The following is an 8,227-nucleotide window of genomic DNA, read 5'->3' as shown; positions in this document are numbered from 1 at the left end:
GAGCTCCTAAAAATCAAACACTTATGCTCATCAAAGGACTTCACCAAAAGAGTAAAAGGACAATCTACAGACTGGGAAAAAAGTTTTGGCTACAACAAATCCAATCAGCGTCTAATCTCTAAAATCTACAGATACTGCAAAACCTCAACAAAAAGACAAATAATCCAATTAAAAAATGGGCAAAGGATATGAACAGGCAAATCACCAAAGAAGATATTCAGGAGACTAACAGACACATGAAGAAATGCTCACGATCATCAGCCATTAGAGAAATGCAGATCAAAACTACAATGAGATATCATCTCACCCCAACAAGGCTAGCATTAATCCAAAAAACACAAAACAATAAATGCTGGAGAGGTTGTGGAGAGACTGGAACACTTATACACTGTTGGTGGGAATGTAAAATGGTACAACCACTTTGGAAACCAATTTGGCGCCTCCTTAAAAAGCTAGAAATAGAAGTACCATACGATCTAGCTATCCCGCTCTTTGGAATATATCCTAGAGAAATAAGAGCCGTCACACGAATAGGTATATGCACACCATGTTCATTGCAGCACTGTTCACAATAGCAAAAAGATGGAAACAACCTAGATGCCCATCAACGGACGAATGGATAAAGAAATTATGGTATATCCACACAGTGGAATACTACGCAACGATAAAGAACAATGATGAAGCCATGAAATATAACATGGAGGAAGCTGGAGGTCATTATGCTGAGTGAATTTAGTCAGTCACAGAAGGACAAATATTGTATAAGACCACTATTATAAGAACTCAAGAAAATGTTTAAACACAGAAGACAACATTCTTTGATGGTTACGAGGGTGGAGAGGGATGGTGAGGGTTATTTACTAACTAGGTAGTGGACAAGAATTAGGTGAAGGGAAGGACGGTACTCTCTACAGGGGAAGTCAGCACAACTGGACTAAACCAAAGTTAAGAAGTTTCCTGAATACAATCAAACGCTTTGAGGGACAGAGTAGGAAGGCTGGGGGTCTGCGGACCATGCTTTTAGGGAACATCTAGGTCAATTGGCATAACAAAGCTTCTTTAAAAAATGTTCTGCATCCTACTTTGGTGAGTGTCATCTGGGGTCTTAAAAGCTCGTAAGTGGCCATCTAAGATGCATCAATTGGTCCCAACCACCGGGAGTAAAGGAGAATGAAGAACACCAAAGACACAAGGAAAGTAGTAGCCCAAGAGACAGAAAGGGCCGCATAAACCAGAGACTTCATCAACCTGAGACCAGAAGAACTAGATGGCGCCCAGCTACCACCAATGACTGCCCTGACAGGGAACACAACAGTGAGTCCTTGATAGAGCAGCAGAAAGGTGGGGTGCAGAACTCAAATTCTAGTAAGACCAGACTTAATGGTGTGACTGAGACTGGAGGAACCCCAGAAAGCATGGCCCCTGGATTCTCTATCAGCCCAGAACTAAAACAATTTCCAAGGCCAACTCTTCAGACAGGGATGGGGCTGGACTATGGGTCATAAAGTGACACTCGTGAGGAGTGTGCCTCTTAGCTCAAGTAGATACAAGAGACTAAACTGGCAGCTTCTGTCCGGAGGTGAGATGAGAAGGCAGAGAGGGTTAGGAGCAGGCTGAATGAACATGGGGAATCAGGGGTGGAAAGGAGGAGTGTGCTGTCACAGTATGGGGAGAGCAATTAGGATCACATAACAATGTATGCACAAATTTTTGTATGGGAAAAAGTAAAAATAAAGCAGTGCCTACTTTCTCAGTGAACTAAGATAATGTCTGTATTGAAAGTTAATGGCAAAATCCCCTCTTTTGGAACAGCTTGGAATGATAATAGCAATATAGGTCCTTTGCCTATGCACTGAAAACACAATCTGATATATTTCACCTTGTATATTTCATCTTTGACCATTGACTTTGACCATTTCTAGAACTTTGAGGTACTCCCCTCTCCCTAAGGATAGCTTTCTCATCAATAAAATAAGTCATTTCATAGCCAACTTTCTCTCACAGTTTTTCTGTATGACCCTGATTAAAATAGAGGGAAGATCAATAATGGCGTGAAAGCAAGTCATATTGTGATCCAAAACAGTAAGGACTCCGAAGTTGAGAGCTGAGGCATGGAAAATAGAAACAAGGACATAGGGACCAGGAGTCCCTGGGTGGCACACATGGCTAAGTGCTCAACTACTAGCCTAAAGGTTGGCAGTTCGAACCCACCTAGAGGTGTCTCAGAAGACATACCTGACAATCTGCTTCTGAAAGCATTGAAACCGCCCTGCAAACCCTGTGAAACAGTTTTACTCTCACACGTGGGGCCGCCATGAATCTGAATCGACTCGACAACAACTAACAACAACAGACCTGGGTGATAACTGATGTTATGACACATTCTGTGAATGGGAGAAAAAGGGATACTCCATTTGGAGCTACAAATAGTAGGGTGGGCATTGGGCAAACCCACAGCTTACTCTTATCTCTACAAGAGTGTAAAAAGTATAGCTGTTACTAATAGGCCTGTGCCATGATTTGCCAAGTGAGAACATTACTCTCCAGGTGTATTCTACACTAGATGACAAATTCTTCACCTTAGACAAAGATCAGGGACTCTGTCTTTCTCACATTTATACCAAAGCCCATATCTAGCTCAGAAACTAACACATTTATGGTAGTCAACAAATGTTCTTTAAGTGAAGAGGTGCGTCCTTGGAACAGATACAAGTAGGGGATGTGAAACACCAAGGTTAGCCTCAGCCTCATTTAAGAGATGTTCAAATACATTCAAGACCTAGTCACACCATTGTGTACCACTTACCAGTACTCCCCAAGATCCTTATTTGTTGACATTCTTATGCTATTTCAAAGGATCATCTAATGAGCAACTCTTTTTTGCTTTTAGATATTTTCCAAGCTTAATATATTAAATACGTATAAACCTTGACACCACGAGGGGATTAAAACAGATAGAAGTCCAATATTTAGTTTCTGCAGGTACAGTTGCCAGGCAACCACCACACTACAACACACAGGACTGCCATTATGGATCAATCTCTCTCTCCTTTAACTCCTTTACTGCCAAAATGAAAAGCAATGCAGGCAACAATGTCACTTTAAAAGCATCCATCCATTTTAGCCACTTTTACTGGCTAAAATCTCTTTTAAAAATTGCAGAGTAGGAGCTGGCAAAAATGATTCGTTATTATTAGAATATTCCATTGCAGTATAGAGAATTCCCTTATATCAAGAAAATTCTGTGACTAAAAAGATAATGAAGATTATTAAACTTTGCAATTTGCAGTGTAAATTATTTTTTGTAAATTAATGTAAGGCACCAGGGATCCCACTTGCAGTAGAATAGGTGCTGTCTTACTCTTACTGTGGTTACTGCTCAGCTTTCCTCCATGGTAATTTCATCCATACCACTCACAGGATGACAATTTTATATCATAAGAGGTCCCCTGGTAGTGGATATTAATTTACAATAGAGGAGAACAGCAGGGAGAATTTTTTTGTGTGCTTCTTGCCGGTAAAACACACAAACTGCTCCCTTGTGGCACATACAGTTATATATTAAAACATTAGTGATGGCACTAGAGTTAATAAGAGATATAATATACAATACAACCATATATAGTATATATTAACAATTCAAGGAAAGTTATTGTACTTCCTAAAGAGAAACTCCCAGGTTAATTTGTGTTCTATGATTTCTGTAGTTTAAAAAAGCATAGTCTCAGAAAATATGCAATACATCATCCCCTATGGGATTCAAAATTACCTGAGGTTAAATATCTGAAGACTGTTTTTTTTTTCCAGTGAAGCATAAAACATAAAATCGTCTATTGTTGTCTCTAAACCATAATAGGACTGCCAGTAACCAAGGGATAAAATAAATATTTCCAAAGTAATAGAAAGCATTAAGCTAGATTAGTGGTTTCCATAGTTCCTTAAATGATTCCTATTCCCCATGCAAAATGTTTCCAATTTAGTTCCCTAAAATAAAAAAGACATAATACATCTGCTTCAGGCTATTGAGAAATACTAATTTAGGATCTATTTAAGGTAAAGTACCTTTGCATTTTGATCAAGATCTAGCCATAAAGCAAAAAACCAGACCAAACCCCTTGCCATGGAGTCTATTCTGACTCACAGTGACCCTATAGGACAGAGTAGAACTGCCCCATAGGGCTTTCTAAGGCTGTAAATCTTTACGGAAGCAGACTGCCACATAGTTCCTCTGCAGAGTGTCTGGTAGGTTCGTACCGCAGACTTTTAGGTTAGCAGCTGAGCACTTTAACCACTGCACCACCAGGGCTCCTTCTCTAGCCATAAAAAAAATGTTGTGGCAGAGTCGATTCTGACTCATAGCCACCCTAAAGGACAGAGTAGAACTGCTCCACAGGGTTTCCAAGGCTGTAAATCTATACGGAAGCAGACTGCCACAGTGCACAATGAGTGGCTGGTGGGTTCAAACCAACAACATTTCAGTTAGCAGCTCAGTGCTTAACCACTATGCCATGAGGGCTACTGATTTAGCCATACTCCTACATAAAGCTAACATTTTAAAATTTCTCCCTTATTATTCAAGGACTTTAAAATATTTGGCTAAAATGATTTTCTAAAGGAAAAAATAACATTCTCAGTTTAGAAGCTCAAAAAGCACTAAATTCCCACGTAGAAGTTAAATGGCCTATGAAAAGTCATGTGACAAAAATACTGATGGTATCTAGAGCAAACTAGATATACTTGACTCAAGGTAAGCTGCACCTTCAGTAATGAGCTGGAGTTGTTGCCACTTTTCTAGAGACTAATGTCTTGTTCGACACAGAAACTCCATTTTCAAAGCAGTAAATTATGTGTCCTTTACAAGTCTGGGCCAGCTGGAAGACCACAATAATAGTGCGACCAAAATTAATGAGTTCTATCGTTGCATGCAAGAATCCCTGCTAATCTGTAAAGATTACAGCCTTGGAAACCCTATCCTCTGGGGTTGCTATGAGTCAGAATCGAATCGATGGCAATGAGTTTGGTTGGATCTTTGAATGAGCCAATTATATCAACAACTAAAATAACTACAGGTGGGATTCTTCTATCTAAACATCTCTGAAATTTCCTAGCTCCCGTTTGATCACTCCTTAAAATATAACACTGTTTCTTCTTATTCAACATCTCACCCTGGAATTCCATATATTCTATGACTGCATTCTCGCATCACCAATATGACCTTTCCGAATTCTCAATACCAGTTCAAATCTGTCTACTCAGCTTCATATCCCATTTTCTGCTAGCTTACAGGATAGAACCCATTGTATACCCCACTGGGCAATTCAAACATTTTACCTTAATTCATTGTATTATCACCCAAACATTTTCTTATAATTAGAACTAATAATAACACCTGCCTCACACAATTGCACTGAGGATTAATGAAGTCTCTAGTGTCAAGTAGTAGGTACTCACATATTCACGTATCAGTCACCCTCCCAAAGTAAACAGACAGATCATTAATATGATATCAAAGCAAAGAAGTTCTATATTACTGGCTAGCTCAGTAATTAAGTCATCATTATTCAGAGCATACCATATATATGTAATTCAAACAGAGCGAAATGTCAGCCCTGAACAACTGTTTTTTTAAGGCGAGGACAAACACATGACTTCAATAAACAGAATCATCCGAGATATTTTCACAGTTGTTATTGGTTATCATTCTTTCTAATAAATAATAAATTGCTGTAGGGCAGGAGTCAAATAGTCCTGATGGGCCTGGTTATTTCTCCACATAGTCTCAAAGCAAAATTATCAAAGGAGGCAAATCCATAATCTATAATGAATGTAATTAAGAGAATCAGGAATTTAGACTACTTACATAGCCATCACATCTGCTTAATATAAAATTGATTACCTCCAAGTAATCATTCATCACTGCAAATTTTCAAGATACTAAGCAAGCTCAATACATGCAAAAATGGAGAAGCACACAACTTGGTTACTAAGCAAATTTTGCACTAATAAAAATCGTATACTTGGTATACTTTGTAAGCAAAGTTCATTTGTGATCGCTGTATTGTAGCATTAGGAAAATATTACAAAATGCAGACAAGAAATTGTAGTCAATAAGAACAACGCACAATGAGTTTGGACATGTTTTGAAATGTTGTGCTAGGAACATAAAGCAGCACACTGTATCTGCAGACTCTTTCTTCCATGAATTTCTGTCATAAAAGTAGAGCCAGTGTTCCAAGAAAGAAGTAGCTTCTGATCTGTGAAGTACTTGGGCAGTTACTGAATATATTTAATGATGTCAAGTCTAGTTGTCATCTTCCAGATTCTTGACCTAGAAAATTTTTAAAGCACTCATGCAAATTATTCAACAAAAACATTTTTTTTCCCAACAAATGGTGGCCCTGGTTCAGTGCTACTGACTAGTTAAAGATGCTCTGACTTCCTTTATTTTGATGATTTATGTGTGGCAATGATGACTGAATTCACGGCCTATGAGTTAAATGTCAGCTATTCAGAAAGCTTAGATCTGTCAAAAAGTGGTAGTTATCACCAAATTATTTAGCTTTTATGAGGCCAATAAACACAGTTTCCATGAAAGATAGCAATTTGGGATGATTAAAAATGAAAACAACATATAACCAGGCCAAGAATGATGAAGGTATTTCCATCCTTTGTGAGGATGCCATATACAACCATTCAAGATATTAATCGTGACCTTTGCTCTAGTATTATCTCATGCTCTAAAATGGGCACTAAATTAGTGCTGAGAAAAACTTGGTGGATACTGGGACACCCTGACCTTTAATACAAAATAATGTTTGATTCTGTCCAGTACAAGCGGTGCTGTGCTTCATAATCTATTATTGTTAAATTCAATTCTTTTATTTTTCAAATACTAATTCACTACTCCCACCACACAAACATACTGCACTAAAATTTGCCTTAGTGTAGTTTTATTCCATCTTACGGTTGAAGAGACGTGAACTAAGGAAAGATAAGGGCTTCACCAAGGTGTTAATTCAATATTGACAGTCATTGGAGTGGTGCTAAGGAGAAACATTTCCAAGTAAAGCAGAGGAGGGATTTTTACTTCCTCCAATTACACTTTCAGGATCTAGATAGAGCTATTACTTCTGTTACCCTCATACATAGTTCTCCTTTGGTGACAGAGACAGATACAAGGAGAATAAAATATTCTGTAGTCACTGATTGTCTTTAATATGAAGTCAAGATTACTGCTAAAGGCCAATTTGTATCTTTTCCTACCACCCGTGAACTTATGGGAAGTAACAGGAAGTCAATATTAATCCACTTTTTATGAATGAAAACTGAGAATTATGGCACTGATAGAACTAAAGCTAGACAGAAAACACACTCCAGGCCTTCCAAACCCGTTGCTTGTTCTTTCAATCAAACAGTCAAAATAAGTTACTCTTTAGCTCTAATTCAAATAACCTTATATGTTTTTTAGGAAACAAAGTGAATTAGTTGAACTGATTTTGTTTTTTTTAATCACTGATAAAATACTCAGATTGATGTCAATTCTATTTCCTAAAATATTCACCTAGTCCCAGGCTGAGTCAATAGGATTGTTCAAGCCAGAGCATCTAACCTGTTCTTTCAGGTTCAAACCCCTGCTGAGAATTTGCATTTCTAACAAGTTCTCAGGCTAGTCTAACACTGCTGGCTAGGGACCAATTCTGAGAAATAGTAGAGCAGTGGTTCTCAAAATCTGCTATACTTAAGACTCAACCAGGGATCTTGTTAAAATATAGATCCTGATTAAGTATATCTGCAGTGGAAATGCAAATTCTCAGCACAGGTTCCAATTTGAATGAACAAGTTCAAAGCCCTGGTTCAAGCATTCTTGTTTTTTTTTTTTAATTGTACTTTAGATGAAGGTTTACAGAACAAACTAGCTTCTCATTAAACAATTAATACACATATTGTTTTGTGACATTCGTTGCCAACCCCACGACATGTCAACACTTTCCCCTTCTCAATCTTAGGTTTCCCATTATCAACTTTCCTGTCCCTCCTTCCTTCTCGTCCTTGCCCCTGGGCTGGTGTGCATTAGTCTCATTTTGTCTTATGGGCCTGTATGATCTTTAGCTGAAGGGTAAACTGCAGGAGTGACTTCAGTACTGAGTTAAAAGGGTGTCTAGAGGCCATACTCTCGGAGTTTTTCCAGTCTCTGTCAGACCAGTAAGTCTGGTCTCTTTTTCTTTTT

Source organism: Trichechus manatus, unplaced genomic scaffold (genome assembly GCF_000243295.1).
Source record: "Trichechus manatus latirostris isolate Lorelei unplaced genomic scaffold, TriManLat1.0 scaffold00121, whole genome shotgun sequence".
In the NCBI taxonomy this organism is placed as follows: Eukaryota; Metazoa; Chordata; class Mammalia; order Sirenia; family Trichechidae; genus Trichechus; species Trichechus manatus.
The sequence above is the reverse complement of the archived record's forward strand: the minus strand, read 5'-3'. Positions refer to the sequence as shown.